This window comes from Pinus tabuliformis, chromosome 9 (genome assembly GCF_031772625.1).
Source record: "Pinus tabuliformis cultivar Carrire ecotype Pingquan chromosome 9, CPIR1, whole genome shotgun sequence".
NCBI lineage: Eukaryota > Viridiplantae > Streptophyta > Pinopsida > Pinales > Pinaceae > Pinus > Pinus tabuliformis.
Genome location: NC_142307.1, coordinates 1842084211 through 1842103127, shown reverse-complemented (window position 1 = coordinate 1842103127; position 18917 = coordinate 1842084211). Strand labels below are relative to the sequence as shown.

The 18917-nt window shown below is 36.7% G+C and overlaps 1 pseudogene; it reads right to left on the bottom strand.

The window, feature by feature from the left end:
• Positions 1–7669: 7669 nt before the first annotated feature.
• LOC149156185 (DNA polymerase delta catalytic subunit-like) lies at positions 7670–12096 on the bottom strand (annotated as a pseudogene).
• Between the last annotated feature and the right edge of the window lie 6821 nt (positions 12097–18917).

Genomic DNA, 18917 nt, shown 5'->3' with positions numbered 1-18917 from the left:
AATCTTCCCTCAGTATTTGTTGCTCATAACGATGAAGTGAGCAAACTTTGGCATGAGCGATTTGGTCACTTAAACTATCGCTCCCTTCAGCATCTATGTAAAGAAAAAATGGTGATAGGTCTTCCTATGGTATCTTGCAGAGATGGTGTTTGTTCCGGATGTGTACTCGGAAAACATCATCGGGACAGTTTTGAAAAACGTGCCTCTTGGCACGCCTCAGCCCCTTTACAGCTTGTGCATAGTGATTTATGTGGTCCACTTCCAGTTGTGTCATTCTCTGGTTGCAAGTATTTCTTAACTTTCATTGATGATTTCTCCAGACGCACTTGGGTATATTTCTTAAAACTCAAGAGTGAAGTATTTAACACTTTTTTGGCCTTCAAGGCCTTTGTTGAAAAACAATCTAGACATCAAATTCTTAAGTTAAGATCTGATAATGGCGGAGAATATGTTAAAAACACATTCATCAACTATTGCACTGAGAATGGAATTCAAATGCAACATACTGTTCCATATACTTCACAACAAAATGGTGTAGCTGAAAGGAAGAATCGCACCTTAAAGGAAATGGCTAATTGTATGCTACAATCTAAAGGACTTGGTCTTAGTTTTTGGGCAGAAGCAATTAACTGTGCAAATTACATAATAAATCGCACTCCTACTAAGGCTTTAAAGAATATCACTCCAGAAGAAGCATGGAGCTCAATCAAACCAGATGTAAGTCACTTTCGTGTTTTTGGAAGTGAAGCGTGGGCCCATATTCCAGATGAAAAGCATAAAGCTTTAGAACCTAAGAGTGAAAAATGTACTTTTGTTGGATATTCTGAAGATGTCAAAGGCTATAGACTTATTCCATTTAAGTCCAAAAATGTTATCATTAGAAGAGATGTAAAATTTGATGAAAATATATCGGCCTGCGAGCCTAGTCCGGCGGATGTGCCACCTCTCCCTATCTCTTCTACCTTTGAAAACATTTCTTCTTCAGATGATGAAAGTGAGGATGACAATCCTCCCCCACCATTTCAGGATCCTCCTTCAGCTCCTGAGATTCCAAAATGGGTTCGTGCTACTCGAGATACAGCAGGTGATCTTGCCGGTGATCCTACAGATCAGCGACACACACGTTCTTAGTTCGAGAGAGCCTCTTCTTTACTGGCTCAAGCTCCAGTAAATTATGATCCTGACACCTTTGCAGAAGCTTCAGGCCATCCAGACTGGGAAGCAGCTATGAATGAAGAATATCATTCATTATTGGAAAATGATACATGGGATCTTGTTCCTTTACCAAAGGGACGAAAACTTGTTAGATGCAAATGGGTTTACAGAACCAAGTATGGACCAGATGGGAAAGTTGATAAACATAAAGCTCATCTTGTTGCTAAGGGCTTTTCACAGGTTGAAGGCATTGACTACACTGAAACCTTCTCCCCCGTTGCCAAAATGAACTCTATCCGCCTTGTTCTTTCCCTTGCTGCCTCTTTCAAATGGGAAGTCCATCAGATGGATGTTAAATCTGCCTTCTTGCATGGGGACTTGCATGAAGAAATCTATATGGAACAACCCATTGGCTTCATACAAACAGACTCCAGCCTTGTTTGTTGACTTAAGAAATCCCTTTATGGTCTCAAGCAAGCTCCTCGGGCTTGGTATGCCAAAATGGATAGCTTTCTTTTAGAATTTGGCTTTTCTAGGTGTCATTCTGACAATACTGTCTACACCAAGAAAGTGGGCAACTCTCTTATCATCCTTGTTCTTTATGTTGATGATCTTATCCTTACTGGTAGTGATCCCAACCTTATAAACCATGTGAAGTCTAGCCTCAAAAGGAAATTTGAAATGACAGACTTAGGACACTTACACTATTTTCTCGGTCTTCAAGTCTTGCAATCCAAGGAGGGTATTTCCCTTTCCCAGTCCAAGTATGCTTGTGATATTCTACGTCATTTTCACATGGAAGACTGTAAGCCAGCCCCTTCTCCCTTTCAGTCTGGAGTCAAACTCTCAGTCACTTGTACTTCTCCTGAGGTTGATGCTACCTTATACCGTCAACTTGTAGGAAAACTTTTGTATCTAACCCATACTTGTCCTGACCTTTCCTTTGTTGTTGGCCTTGTTTCTCGGTTCATGCAAAAACCCCGTGAAAGTCATTGGAAAGCAGCTAAAAGAATACTTCATTATGTTCGAGGTACAGTTCAGTTTGGCATTCATTACAGTGCCAAAGCATCTCCTCTATTGGTTGGTTTCACTGATTCTGATTGGGCTGGTGACCCTGATGATCGGAAGTCTACTGCCGGTTATGTGTTCACTCTTGGTTCAGGACCTATTACATGGGCTTGCAACAAATAGGGTGCCATTTCTCTTTCATCAGCAGAAGCAGAGTATCGTGGTGCCGTAGAAGCTAGTAAGGAAGCCTTGTGGCTTCGTCAGATCCTGTCAGAGTTTGGCTTTGAGCAGCAGCATCCGACTACACTTTGGTGTGATAATCAAAGTGCCATTCAGCTATGCAAAGATCCAGTCCAACATCAGCGCAGCAAACACATTGAACTGCACATGCACTTCATCAGAAAGCTCATTCACGACCATGTTCTTGAAGTGCAATATTGTTCAACAGATGATCAAGTTGCAGACATCTTCACAAAGGCTCTCACAGAGGCGAAGTTCACTAAACTTCGATTTATGGTTGGAGTTCAGGAAGTTGTCACTAAGGGGGAATAGGCTCTAGTGCCTCCTTCCTTCTCCTATTGTGTCATATTTGTAAATCCTTCAATCCTATCCCAAGTTGTTCTTAAGGGGGGATGTTAGGATATTATGACACATAGGATATAGTTAAGTTCAACTTGGTCTAGTGTAGAGTTAGGTATAGAGTTAGGTAAAGTGTGTTTCTTTACCGTTGTACATTTTGTAACTTACAATCCAACGGTTCATTCTCTCCTCGGTATTACCGACACTTGATCCGTGGCTTGACACCCGATTGGTCCATGAATTCTATTTAAAGCGCATGGAGGGTCATTTGTAGGGTAATCCGTGCATGAGAGAAGCTTATGTAAATTTTTATTCTTTGATTAATAAATTGCCTGAAGTGGCCGCGTTGGCTCAGGCCGTGGACTGTTTCCCTCTTTGAGGGTTTTAACCACGTCAAAAATACTGGTGTATTGATCTGTGATCTGGTTGTGAGCGGTGTCCTTTTGGTGTTCTTTCTGAGGAACTTACCCTGTAAATTCCTACAGTTGACAGGATGCTACAACTATTGGAGGAGAAACAATTATATGCAAAAGGATCCAAATGTTTCTTTGGAGTCCAGGAGGTGGAATATATGGGTCATATTGTATCTCATGAAGGAGTTAAGGTAGACCCTAGCAAAATTAAGGCCATTAAGGAATGGAAAATCCCCACATCCATAAAGCATCTACGAGGATTTCTCAGGTTGACAGGGTATTCTCGCAAGTTTGTTAAGAATTATGGGAGAATAGCAGCACCTCTAACAACATTATTGAAGAAAGATGCATTTTCATGGACTCCGGAAGCAACAAAGGCCTTTGAACATCTTAAAGAGGCAATGTGCCAAGCGCCGGTCTTAGCTACACCAGACTTCACAAAAACCCTTATTGTGGAATGTGATGCTTCAGGAAACGGAATTGGTGCTGTTCTAATCCAAGATGAAAGACCCATTGCTTTTGAAAGTTGTCCAATCAAGGGAAAGTTTTTAAGCAAAGATATTTATGAGAAGGAAATGTTGGCAATACTCCATGCACTTAAGAAATGGCGACCCTACCTAATGGGAAGACACTTCAAGGTAAAAACGGATCATGATAGCCTTAAATACTTTTTAGAACAAAGATTATCCTCTGAAGAGCAACAAAAGTGGGTCACAAAGATGTTGGGTTATGACTTTGAAATCATCTACAAAAAAGGGAAGCAAAATGTGGTGGCAGATGCACTCTCAAGAAAGGATTAGGATGTGGAAGCATTGTTGTGCACCATTTCTATTATCCAACCAGATTGGATAAACGAAGCAAGGGAGGAATGGAAGAATGACGAAGAAGTGTGGGAACTTATTCGAAAGTTACAACAAGATTCCAGTACGTCTGACACATTTAGCTGGCAAAATGATTCGTTATGGTACAAAGATCGCTTATACCTCTGTAAGAATTCCCAGCTAAAACAAAAGATTCTTATGGAATTGCACACTTCTCCCTTAGGAGGGCACTCAGGATTTTTAAAAACTTACCACAGGGTTAAGAAGGATTTTTTTTGGGATGGCCTTAAATCAGATATTCAAAAGTTTGTGGCGGAATGTTTGGTTTGCCAACAAAATAAAGTTGAAACAATTAAGACACCGGGTCTATTACAACCTTTATCCATTCCAAGCCAACGTTGGGAGGAGGTTTCAATGGATTTTATCACAGGTTTACCCAAGTCTGAGGGAAAGAGTGTCATCATGGTGGTAGTTGACAGAATTACCAAGTATGCACACTTTTGTGCATTATCACATCCATTTAAAGCCAGTACAGTTTCTACTGCGTTTATGGAAACAATTCAAAAGCTACATGGAAACCCAAAGATTATTGTAAGTGACAGAGATCCCATTTTCATTGGAAATTTTTGGACAGAATTATTTTCTTGTCTTGGTACTCAGTTAGCTCATAGCTCATCTTATCATCCTCAATCTGATGGGCAAACTGAGATAGTAAACAAATGTTTGGAAGGATATCTTTGTTGCTTTGTATCTGATAAACAGACACAATGGGTCAAATGGTTGCCTCTGGCTGAATGGTGGTATAACACTTCCTTCCATAAAGCAACAAAAATGACCCCATTTATGGCACTTTATGGGTATCAACCACCATCCATCACATCATATTTAAGAGAAAATTCTAAGGTTCAGGTAGTGGAACATCACATCGAACATCAAAAACAAGTCCTCCAACTCTTAAAGGATAACCTCGTGTTGGCACATAATAGAATGAAACAACAGGCAGATCAACATTGCAGTGAAAGAAGTTTTGATGTAGGTGATTGGGTATTCCTACGGCTAGAACCATATAAGCAACTGTCCCTCAAGCAAGCTAAGAAGGATAATAAATTATCACCAAAGTATTATGGTCCGTACAAGGTGTTGCAAAAGATTGGTACTATGGCATACAAATTGGAGCTTCCTGCAGCTTCTCAATTGTACCTAGTTTTCCATGTTTCATGTTTAAAGAAGGTTATAGGTGACAAGCTCCTAGTTCAAACAATATTGCTAGAACTTGACGAGGAAGGAAAAATTATATTGGAACCGGAAGCAGTCACAGAAACAAGAACTCGACATCTACGAAATCGATCAATTTCAGAGTATCTTATCAAGTGGAAGAACTTATCCGTTGAAGATTCCACATGGGAGGATGAGAATTTTATGCAGAAGTATCCAAAACTACTCAAGCGTTGAGGACAACACTTTTTTGAAGGAGAGGGGCATGTTGGGTCCCTATAATACTAGTGATTACCCCATTATGATTGTAGTTATACCCCTTATTAATATTGTTGTGCCCCTATTTCCCCCATATTGTTATTGTTGTGCCCCATAGAATCCATTTATTGTTATTTTTGTGGCTTTATATTATTATTGTTAGGTCGGCTGGATTATATTGTGACTCCTTAGACTCCTATATATAGAAAGGAAGTTTTGTCATTTGAATCATCAAAGAATTGTTCATTTATGTAATGTAAAGGAGGTTGCCCCCTCGAAGAGGTTGAATTCTAAGGCATTGATCTATCTTTTCTATCTTTTCTTGAGCTGGTTTCATAACAGCCAACCAATCCTTTGGTCATGCTACCCTTTCTCCAATATGTTGTAAATGCATAAAACAATCACAGAAAACTAAAAGCACCAAAAATGAAACAAGGAATACCTAAAGACGAGACAAATTACCATTTTAAAAAATAATTATATCTGTCCAAATCAAAGTGACTCTTCATATTGCCAAGTGACACTTCATATTCCACTAACCTAAGCCTAATCAAAAGCAACTTAAACTAATCTAACTTATTACATAACAACAAAGCTAAGTCACATGGTTTGGGTTCAAGTATGGGTTTGGCAATGATTAGATTCAGTTCGAATTCGAATGTTTTGATGAGGTTCGGATGAGGTTCACAATTATATATATATATATATATATATATATATATATATATATATATATATATATATATATATATATATATAAAGTTTAAAATGAAATATAGGATAAAATACTAAGATATCAACATCAATAAACATACAAAATGCTCTCACGAACATGGAAATTGCAAGGATAGATTACAAGCTTGAGTTGTGACATGACGTTATGAGTTTTAATCTATGGACTTGGTCAATGATCATGAGGTTCGATGAGGTTCGCCAAAATTCAAACCCCAAGGTTGAAGTTCAACGAATCTTGTGACATAGCAGCAAAGTACCATTGTGGTACCACATACTTTATAAATGTGCGTGACTAAAGTACACCCTAAAGGCTATATGACCATCACGCAAACTTTATCATCTGTACTGAAAACAATTAGTCTAACCTTTCTTGGTCCACAAAATTCTTTCACCTTAAGGTTAATATAATTATAATTTCACACAACCCTAGTTGATTTATGCATGCCATTATGTAAAAAATGCAACAAGTTTGATTTCTCCTAAAGGTGTTAACCAAAATCCTGCTAATAAATGTGAATAGATAGCTTTGTAAAAGTTAAAATGGCACTATAGGTAAGGCCATGTTCTTGTGCACAAGAAGTTGAAAGTTAGAAAATGTATGCTTCAAGTAGCACACTTCATTAGAAAATGCCCAAAGAAATGAGTGGTAGCATGACTTTTGTTGAGCAGAGCATCACAAGGAACTTTATATCCAATATACCAGCCAGAAAAATATTGATATGCAAATCAATAGATGGTTGGTTCAGTTCTATTCATGATCATTGTGAATCGTGATTGCTAAGGCTGGTCATCTAAGCATTCTAATTAGTATCATGAAGATGACATACGGGACTCTGAATTTGCTTTGAGGATGGGGAGAAATGTTCCAAGGGCCTTTCTAATATATACCCTTTAATTTTGTGGTATAATTGTCAAATCATCATCGGATTATTCATTTGACGGGTGCAATCATGCAATGACCAGTAAAGTTTTCAAATTAGCATAAATTGTTGAAAGAGGGAGAAATATGATGGCTTCTTTGTGCGTAGTGCCTATCCTTTTGCGTCCTTCTCTAGCTCGGATTTGCTCCTACCAATCTATCTGCGTATCCATCTCTATCTACCTATCCATCCATCCATTCATTCAACTATATGCATGTTTGGATATACATATGTAAACCTGCAGATCTATGTTTTATAGTGTGTTCTCTCCTAAAATTTGGGATATGCGTGCACATTGCATTTATAGGGTGTGCCTTGGGAAGTATGTATCCATTTTGACTTTTTCTCCATCTCATTTGCAAGGAGAAAAGATATATCGAACTGGTTAACATTAAATAACAAGGACTTGACAATTATTGTACAATAAATAAACCATGCTTATCCTGATTTAGGGACCAAATAAATTCCCTGGCCCATTAAATCAGAGAAACATACAACAGAGAAAATTCAGGAAAACAAAAATATTCGATAATACAAAAAATTACAAGCTACACAGGCAACATCCTCAAAACTGCCAGTGCTCTAGTTGTACCTCTGCTTCAGTTAGGTCTTTCTGAGCTTTCTTCTTACGATAAAATATTGGGCAGTCATGACTGCAATAAGGATAGGACATCAATGTAAGTATAAAAGAGATAGTAATTGTAAAAAAAAAACATCCTATTAATTAAAAACAAATACATGATCACACAAATGTTACAAAATACATCCATAATGTAAATTTAAATTATGTTATGAAAATGTAATACTTGAAATATAGCATTCAAAAACCTTGTGCAAAGAACATCTTGGTGTAGAGAGCCTTAGCACCGCTGACATTGTGTCCATAGTTTACCAAAGAGCATTTCTAATTCTCTCACTGCCATTGATCAAATATTAGTGTCATAAGATAGAAAATCTAAGTGAGAACAATAGAAACAAGGCCTACTTTAAATTCTCCAAATAAAGAGTAATGGTATTAGAATACCAGCTTACCATTTGCAACTGTTTTCTAATACAATTTTGCTTCTCTTCCTTTGCAATGTAAAAAAAGTGTCTGATCTTCTTTGCTGCAATGGCAACATGAAATCAGGTAACATCATGAATTTCAGTATGAAGTAACCTAACCAGACATTCTTATTATAAGAAAGCTAGACAATTTCTTACAAGGAGAGCAGGCATGGAATCATGCAACCTCATAGATTTTTCCACATCAAAAAGATGAACCCTAGTAGCTTTCTAAAGCGCCAAACTGAAATAATAGTTACTCTCAATTGTGCACTACTATAAGCAAGGAAACCACATGCAGGACACCCTCTACTTGTATTAACTAAATACCTGATAGGTGTTTTACAACCAATACAACTAAGTTGTTTCTTGGCAAATTTCATAATTCCACTATTTGAAGGAGTTGATATGGAAACTGCTCGTGTGTGACTACCATGAAGAAGCTCCTTGCTTGCATTCTTCAAAATGGGCTCAAATATTCTCAACAGCGGCTACAGAGCAAAAACAGGCACTAATCAAAAACACTTAGCTGGAAAGAATTACTATCTATCAAGATATATTTGAAACACTGGTGAAATTTTCAAAAAGAGCATAAACTGCAAGTGATGATGCTTTGGTCTTTCACCTTGCTCAGTTGATTCTCCAGATAATATTGTGGATCAATAGGGATGTTATTCTCCAGTACGTAAATTGGATCCTCAGATTTCTCATATGCCTGAGCCCAAGTAAACACATTAGTCATTATATCCATAATCCCTCTGTAAATTATGCCTCCAAATAAAACATAACAAAATAATTAAAATAACCATTTTTTAGTGCAATATCGAGACTTATGCTGAGCACAGAAGGGGTTAATTATTACCTTGGCACCTTTTGCAGCCTTTATGATGACATATGGAACACGATCACCCACAGTTGGAGTAGTTGTAGCATCCATTTGTAAACCAGGGGCAACTTGGCTTTAAAACACGACATCAATTTAAAAAATCCAACAATGGACTCATTGTCAATAAAAAGCAAAATATTATAAGAGTCTTTAGATGCACTGCAATAATAAAAATAGAGAGATAGGATTGAAATGGAACCAGAAGGCATTGCACCATTCATTATACTTGTTCTAAGAATTTATTTCCAGTATTTACCTGCCGCATGCACTCAGCTAGTTCCACGTGTGCTGCCTTGACTGCATAGTCATCTCCAGTCTTTGTTAGACCCTGGCTCAACAAAGAGATTGTTAGCATAGGCAAACAACAAGGCCCTTAAGAATATGCTGATAGCCTTGATAAAGGATATGACCTGCAAACATCTGTTTCTGCCGCAACTAAACAGTAATCAATTTTTCTCAGGATGAGATTAGAAATGCAGATATATTATATATTGTCATGTTTTGATTCTCTTCAATTGTATAAGAGCCTCCCTTAACACTTCTTCATCCCATTGCTAGCAGTAAATATTGACTGAATCCCTTCCAAGTACAGAATGTATGGAGAAGAAACATGACAGACTTAAAAAGGAAACTTCCATGGCCGACCCCAACTAGGTATATAGTATATACTTCTAACACTTGAAACTAGGAATATGTAATAAGTGACTTGCTCGTAATGTAAATCTCCTCTTCCCCCTATCATGTTTTCTCCATTTCAAAAGTAACAAATGGTCAAACAAATTGGTCATAAACACGCAGAAGGATTCATTGTTCTCACCTTAGTTATCACCAAAAGTGACAAATCCATTCTGTTCATTAACAAGTCAGAAATAGTGTTCTTGACATACTGCACTGCACCAAGTATGTCACGATCAATGAGTATTTTGTGAAGGCACTATGTAACCAAGTTCTTCACCAGTAGGAAATTGTCCCTTCGCACTGTTTCAATGCCTGTTGATATGGAATATTTAAAAAGATCAGGAATATTTAATAATTAAGAAGGCATAAAATAAATTATTTTTATAGGAGCATTTTGAGCCTTCACAAACACTAAGGCCTGTCTTTGAAACAAAAAGATCAGGTTTGTCACCTTTAGTATCCATTTTGTCATAAGCATCTGGCTTTGACCACAACAACTCAGCATATATTTTCTTGCTTATCAAGAGGTATGTGTAGTATATTTTTTGAAATTCTAATTTAATAGGCTGCATAAAAGCATATGTTAAATAACGCATTGATTAGATGCCAAAGATGCACCAAAAAGATGCAGATAAGCCACAGAAAAGCATAACTGATCATCTTGTCCTGTGCATATTTACAAAGATCTCATGGAAGTGGAATGTCAAAAGAAGATTAGTTTTAAAAAGAAAGGTGATATTAAAACATTCATCCCTACAAAAACATCATTAACAACTCTAGAGGCTTCACGAATATTTAAAATTCTTGACACTGTACCTTTGTAAATATACCACTAATATCATCTGAGGCTTCCCTCCCTAGCGTCATGGCCTCTTTTATATTTGGTACACCAAACTGTATCATAAATGAATCTATATCTCCATATACAACCTAGATTCAAATATAAAAATATAATATCAAGCTTTACAGTAGAAATCTTGGTTAGGATCATATCACCCATTATGATTTCAAGAACTTGGACTATCACCAATACAACAAGTGTACTTCCTGTCATTACTGATCCAGTTCAAAGGTTACAAATGCCTTTAGTTGCTAAATAATAGCCTACCTCAACATTGTATTGGTAACCACCAACTATTGTGAACCTTTCTTCAACTAGCCTTTTTGTATGCTCTATCATTTGACAACCTGACAGGTGGAAAAAAAAATGAGATGATTAATGATATGAAAATTTAAAATTATACGTAAAATCGATATTGTCTGATGGAACAGAGAATGTGTCAAAAGATCAAACTGGACTTGTAATCAAAATATAATAAGAGGGCCTAAGCATATCATCTTAGTTGTATAAGTACACATGACTAATTAATGCAATTCAAGAACTCGATCTTATTTGTACAAGATTGTCAATTACAGTTCATACCCAAAACATTATGCCAGGAGGAAGAAAAGAATTACATGGATATAATTCATGCCCAAAAATAATCAATGTGAATGGCTAATACATGCATATATAGAATAAGAGAGGACTGCAAGCATCTCTATCTTGTAAGTAAAAGAAGCACCAATAACATTACAACTAGGAAAAACAAGGGGAGAGTCAAGGTGTCCATGGATTTAATGTTTTTTTTTCCATGGAAGAACTATGAAATTACCATAGCTCGTCACACTCGACGAAATCTCCAAACAGGGCAATTGGCCAACAGTGGCACCAGTAAACCCATAAACTGAATTCGCACTGATCTGTAAGTGCACACAGTCAAAACTATTTTATGCGTTTCACCAGCATACCTAGTTTTACTTTTATTCCATGTCCAAGCCATAATTAATACAAACTTGACAAAGCTGTAATTACCTTCAAAGCCAATTGTCGGCCATACAAGACAGCCTTTTCAAAAGGATCTTTAGCCTCCTAAACAAGATTACAGGAAGTTAAAAGCTGAGATGCTAAGTGGAAAAAACAAAAGCATGTAACATGAACATAGGAAGCACTTAGTTCACCACCTTTAGGTCTACCTTGGCTCTTTTCCTGGTAGCCAGTAACTCTTCTAGGATCTCTGGTAATATGCCCTAGGTAACAGGAAAAAGAGCATTCAATTTAGCATCATCGAAAATGGTCAGCATATGATGGTTAAAAAGTAAATAATGAAATAAGTATCAGCGATCGTCGTAAAAAGTCATCTATGAAAAATAAGCCCATCCTGATCCAGCTTCAAATAAATGCCAAAGCCTACATAGATTTGTGAGTTATAACAAATCACAAGCAAGGAGAAAGTGTATACCTTCTGTAAAGTTGGCTTCACAAAAGTCTCACCCGATGGTGTTTTATTTACACACTCTGGCTGGAGATTAAATTTTGCAATGTCCTCTGACCTCACCAATGTTGAGAAGGATCAAAAGCCATTTTGTAACTGTTTTAGTTGATAGTGTGAATATCTCAATCTTCCAATAATACAGCTTATATGGGGATGCCTAAGGGGCAGGGCTACTTAACAGATGCCAAGCTTATTGGTCTCTGTATGCATTTCTCTTTCAGACCCAGTATAGATGTACAATTTTATTGACAGCTAAGACAATGAGAGTGCTGAAGTGGCATAATTATCATCATTCACAACTATCATGAAGGAGTAGGATGATAGTTTTTTATTTCATATATCAGATAAAAATTCAACCATCAAATTGGGAAGATCTTACGGAAGGAGTAGGATAAGGGATTTTTGTGAAAAATGGGTAAATATTCCATTTGCATCATGAAATAGCACATATCGAATTCACATGGTAAAGCATAATCCAAATATAGTAGAGTTTTCAAAATTTCATATCAAATTTATCATAATCAAACAAATAATAAAATTTAGGACCTGCAACAGTCTTAGTGATGCCCATAATCTACCATTCAATTTTTTTCAAAGCAATTCATATAGATTCAATATCTGTACAAAAATCATGTGCCTCAAATTGATCTGTCCTGTATTTAATTTCATAATTGGAAAGATCGTAGGCAATGAGATAGGTATTATGACTCACTGCTAAAAAAATCATATACCCTGAATAATATAAACTCTGATAATGAAAAATCATGCCCCTCACAGTATGTTGTACTACTAAGAAATTATTGTTCTAAGAAATCTAGTGCTTGAAGCAGTGCTCTTTTTTCTACCATATTCGGAAAGCATCATAGGCAGCAAATACAGTATGTCGTGTTACTGGAAAATCAGATGTCTCAAATAACATGTTGTGTATTGTTGAGAAATCAGGTGTCCAATACAGTGCTCTTTGCTGAAACATTGTCCATTTCTATAAATTTTGTTTATTGATCTATAGCAAATTCAAATCTATTATACTGAAATTTCTTTTTACTAAAGTTTGCTTTACTATATTTGATTGAGAATTATAAGTAGCACTCTGTTTGGTAGTAAATATAATTCCAAAAATGGAAACATCTTATTTTGCAGAGCCAACAACATATACTCCATAATATTCATCAATAAATTTATAATTGGAAAGCAAAGAGATTTCTTACTGCTTCTTCCTCAGAAGCAGTATTGTTGCTATACATGGGAGGCCCAAAACTCCACGAGCAACACATGTCAGATCTCTCTGAATTCATCACAACTGAAAATTTCCTACAACTAGTCCAAGTTTTGTTGCCGTGGAAATCACAAGATTGACCCCACTCTGGCTATTAAAGATATTCTCATTATGGAACTATTTAAAATACCCTAACCAAGTTCATTCATTTTTAATTGTCAAACAATACATAATTCCAATGGGTCGTTTGGAAACACTATATATTTTCACTTACAATATAGTTTAGGCAAGAGGATGGTAGGTATTTCAGAACATTTGGCCAGTAGTTTTTATAATTTCAACTTGGTTAACACTCTCTGAATCGTTTTGCAAAACATGGCATTTGGTACTGCAAGACAGTGGCTCTCATAAAACTCTTGACTATGTCTCATCCATGAAATCCATTGATGGAACTTATGATGCTGTTGGGCAGCTTATCTGTACGAATTCTATCTTTGAGAACTCATGTCTGGAATGTCTGGCATAGGTGGTTTGAAGACTAATTATATTTTTATTTTTATTTTTTTGATAGGTTTGTTACAGTTATTTTCAGTTATGGAGGTCTTTCATGGGGCAATAGGTAGGTTTTAATGTCTTTAAGAACTCATGTCTGGAATGTCTGGCATAGGTGGTTTGAAGACTAATTATATTTTTTTTAATTTTTTTTTTACAGGTTTGTTACAGTTATTTTCAGTTATGCAGGTCTTTCATGGGGAAATAGGTAGGTTTTAATGTCTTTAACAGCTATTGCCTTTCTCTGATGAATTTAATGAACAGACCAGAAAACACTATCACATGGGAAATCATTAACAACTATTGCCTTTCTCTGATGAATTTAATGAACAGACCAGAAAACACTATCACATGGGAAATCATTAGTCCTTGTTGCATCCAAGAGAATAGGTGGCCCATTATTGGTAACAATAATTCACAATTCATATGACTTAGAGAAAAGCTAGGAAACCCTTTTATGAAAATAGGGTTGGAATATGAGGCTTTGCTTGCCTTTGATACTAATTTTGATGATATCTAAAATCGAAACTTTTTCCTTTTTGGGCAATGCTTTGAGAAACATGCGTGGATTGATTAGTTATGCTATGTGGATGGGTGGATGACAGTGAGGATGGAACCCTGGTGGATAGCTTCTCACTCTATAAATGCCCCACCTTGTCGGTATGTTTGGATATGTTTTCAAAGTGATACAATACACATATACAGAATAGGCCCCCGATTTTTTTTATTGTTGTATGAGAAGTGATAATGTCCATGTCTTTGCAATCGTTGTTGTAGTTTTTGTGAATAAAATCATGCATAGAAGCTTTAACTTCAATAAAATAAAATCACGCACAACAGCTTTAACTTCAAAGTCAATCTATGCAGTTCTCAACCACCCGTTGAAGGCATTGACTCTGTTCTAGTTCCCCTAGTATTAATATTAATGATGTGTTCCCTTTGCTATAATGATTTCAATACTCCATTAAACAAGCCCAACCTTACCGACAGTAATGATGTGTTCCTTGTTCAAGTATGGATGAATCTGTTCTTGAAAAAGCAGTCACAGCTGAGGAGACTGTTCAAAATAATCCCAATTCCTACAGCTATACCAATGAATACAACTAGACAAGGAAAATAATACCAATGCCAACATCTTTGCAAGGGAAATACATAAAATTGAAAGGAAAATACCCGTGGAAAATAAACCCTTTGTTGTCTTCCTTGAAACTTCTAGCTCAGCTTCGAGTTCCTTTGCAAAATAATATTGAAAGACCCAACATATAAAAACTAAAACAATTTAGCGCCAAAAAGATTTTCGGCCTCTACACCAAAAAGGTTTCGGTGGTTTTAGCTGTCTTGTTTCCATTTTAAGATGGCCTAGCCCGCTGTTTCCTGCTATTTCCGGCCCATGTCTCCCACTTTTCATAAGAATGAGGGTCTTAATATCTATCTCCCGCCACCTACAAATAAATGAGTATGTACTATGTTGCCGTTGGGTCTCATGCCCTTACTACCCAATACAGAAACCCTAGTCTTGTGGCTCTCAAACATTGGTGTTTGTCTCTCCATTTTCTCAACAAACCCTCCATTGCAATGGGGCAAACGAGGAGGAAGGTTTGGTTGTAGAAGCAAAGGTGTTGGTTCATTGCAGTGTGGAGGAAGGTTTGGTTGATGAAGATGCAGCACCATTTTCCAGTGGATTCGTAATGGAAAGTCGTGGCAGGAATCAGGTAGGGAATGGAGTAGTTCCGCCAGGCCCACCGCTGGATTCCGTTCCATCAATTCCTCCCAAAATCCCAATTTCTTTCTCGTGCCGTCTGGAGAATCCCTCTGGAACAAATCGAGGTGATTCTCTAGCCATCTCTTAGCACAACAGAAACAAAGTGACATTGGTGTGGCACTGTCACCATCTTCGTGAATCTGCAAACATTTCTCAATCTTTTTCGTTCCTCTGTTCCTTGCAGAAACCCTATCTGTTCCTTGAAACCCTCTATGTTCCTGTATATACTTTTGAATACAAATTGGCAAAACCAAAGTAATTAAGGTATCAAACCAATGAGTCATGATCCTTATATGAAAAAAAAAAGAATGGCTCCAATCTCAAACCAAGTCCACGAGCTAAGCATCAAATCTACGTAACATACCAAATCCTGGTCAACCCCACACGTAGCCCAGAGCTCTAGTTTATAGCCAAACCACAAAGGGAAGAGCCCACAAGGGGTGCAAGTGTATGCGTGAACTGAAAAGAAACCCTGATTGTCATCCTCCAGCTCTGAAGAAACCATAAAATCCAAAATACCACTTTCTTCCAAGGAACTCTTCAAACCACTGTTCCAAGGCTGGCCGACATAGGAATTCTCCAAAGCTTGAGATTTCGATAGACACGAAAACATGTGCAAAAATCAAAGCAGATTTCAAACAGCAGAGCCACCGAAACCCTAATTAAGCTATGAATAAGCCATAATCTTGAAAATCGGAAATCCAACGAGATCTTGAGAACCGGAAATCCACCGAGATCATGGGGAGGCCACCTCTTATAAAAGAAAGATTGTGGTCTTAACCAGATGTCTGGCGAGGCCAGGGGCTCGTTTGCCTCGTAACCGCTTTAGAGGCTAGAAAAGAAATCCAAATGCCTTGACTGTAGGTTTTCCAAAAGCAGCGGGTTTCCAGGTTCAGCAGGAGGAAAGGCTGGTCGGCTCCCACTTCGATTTTTCCTCGCGGATTTTCTTACGGTTTGAAAACCAGGCTTGAAGCGGTTTCTTTGTTGATCGCAAGGCTCTCAGATGTAAGTGGTTTTGGCTCGTCAAGAGCGATGCCACTCAGCTCTCCCCACGTGGCGGTGGTCAGAATCTTCAAACCACCCTTCCCCGCACCTTATTCTCCTTGCATCTTGGTGCTCCGATATCCCTCAGCGCCATCCATTTCGGCGGAAGCTTTCGACGGTCAGATCTCGTCGAGCTAGTTTGGCAGGCCGAGAGTGTGTTCACTGTTTGAAAATATATTTAAATTAAATTTTAAAATTATAAGTAAAGGTTTATCTATATATATAATGAGTGTTATTTTATATTATATAAAACATGTATTAAGTATAGTATAAAAATGACTCACCAAGTTTTGAGGAATGAGAAGGAATTTATATAATGTGGATTTAGTCATTTAATAAATTAGATAATAGAACTTAAATTTGTTTAATTACTATTAAAGTATTATGTTGAAATGAGTAATAAAAATTGAATTTTTTTATTTAATATTAAAATATTATGTTGAAATTGATAAGTTGTTATTTTACTTTATTATTTATTGGAAGTGTGAATATTTATATTATTATTATTTTTAATATATTGTATGTGTGGTATTTTGAGTTAATAAGAAATTTAAGTGTAAATTGATTATCGATAAAAAAATTATTGTCAAACATATTAGGCATACCAAATCATTCATGGATGGTAATGGTGGTAGTGGTTCCAACCATTTCAAACTATAAACTAAAGATTTAACGAGTGAAAATTAAGGTGGAAGAATCCCTAGTCTAACTTGAAGATGGATGAATCTATGATAAAAGATATCAAGTGGGAACTTGATGAGATAAGACAAGATTCACAATGAAAATCATGCAAGTGATGGATAAATCACTAGGGGACAACAAGCACATCATTTCAATTGTGGGGACTTGAACCCAAGTTGCTCTAGTAAGAGCCAAGTATCTTGACCTACTGGGCTACAATGGAAGCATAACAATGGATTAAGCCTTCATGCAGGTGGATTAAGCATAACCTAAGACTTAAATAAGGATGACCTCATGTATGTGTTCCATTTGGATAAGCACAATATGTATAGTGATCATGGAATTTTAACATGATATTGATGATTTAAATGATTGTACAAACGATAATATCTTAACATTGAATTTGACTCAAATGTCCTTGGGGAAGGAAGAATATTCGACAAGAGGTTAAGGCTCAAGATGATGAGACTCATTTGAAATTTAATGATGTACTTATATGAGTATTCCTATGATGTAATGGTTAACTTCCTAATAGAAAGAACAAGAAATGTATATTGAAAAATTAATTGGTACCTTGATGAAAACATGACACTAATAGTACTCATGGGATAACATAATCTTGTTCAGGGTTGGACCACATTCTCACATAGATCCTAGAGGGATGTTGAACTGTTTATACAAGTAAATGAAATTAATTCATGATAAGAATGCTTATAGTGTATCGTTGTTCTATATTTGATAAGTATTGAGATGATTCTCATATTAATGATGTTTCGTGATATGATGGTATGTGGTAAATGTATATAGTTCTAATGAGAGGTTAACGATGTATATGTGGTGCTTATTTAATTATTTGTTATGATAATGATGTTGAATTCTCATGATGGATATGATATACATAGGGATCATGATGTAAATTGACATGTGGTTCATTTATTATGAGATGTCATGATATATCCTTGATGCTGATATGTTGATGTTATAACTTATGAGAGTATTTTATGATGTGAAACATGGGGTAATTGCATGCAAATTTTATGACATTCAAGAGTATGCAGATCTTTACTATTCAAAATGTTGTGATAACAATCACTTTATGTTATCAGGATGAAATGAAAGTGTTGGCATCTGGACTATTTCTCTAATACTATGATTATAACTAATGCATTGATTGCATGTTGAGATGTGGTGATTGACAGGAAATCCATGAATGGGATGAGAGGGCCGATTTATTTGATGATCTCGTGGGTGCCCATACCTGTGAGGGAGAATATGTAACACCATATGAACCGAGGACAACCGAAATCAACACTACATATGCTAGTGGTTCTTTTGTATTGTATAGCTCTTGATGGATAGCTCTTGAGGGGCTATGGGACCATCTTGAGGGGCTATGGGGGAATTAGTGCCTGATATTGGCACTAATTGTCATTCCTTCTCATATGAAAATTCATGAGCCAGGCCAGTCAATCTTGATCTGAGGCCAGTCCTATTTTGATAGGAAGAGCTTTATGGTAAGGCTATGAGCTATGACCTACAAGCTTTGTTGGTACCCTCAAGACTAATCAAAGTACCCAGTAACAAGGCTCCTCAAGTCAAGTCCACTAGCCTGGGGTTGATATATTATTATAGAAC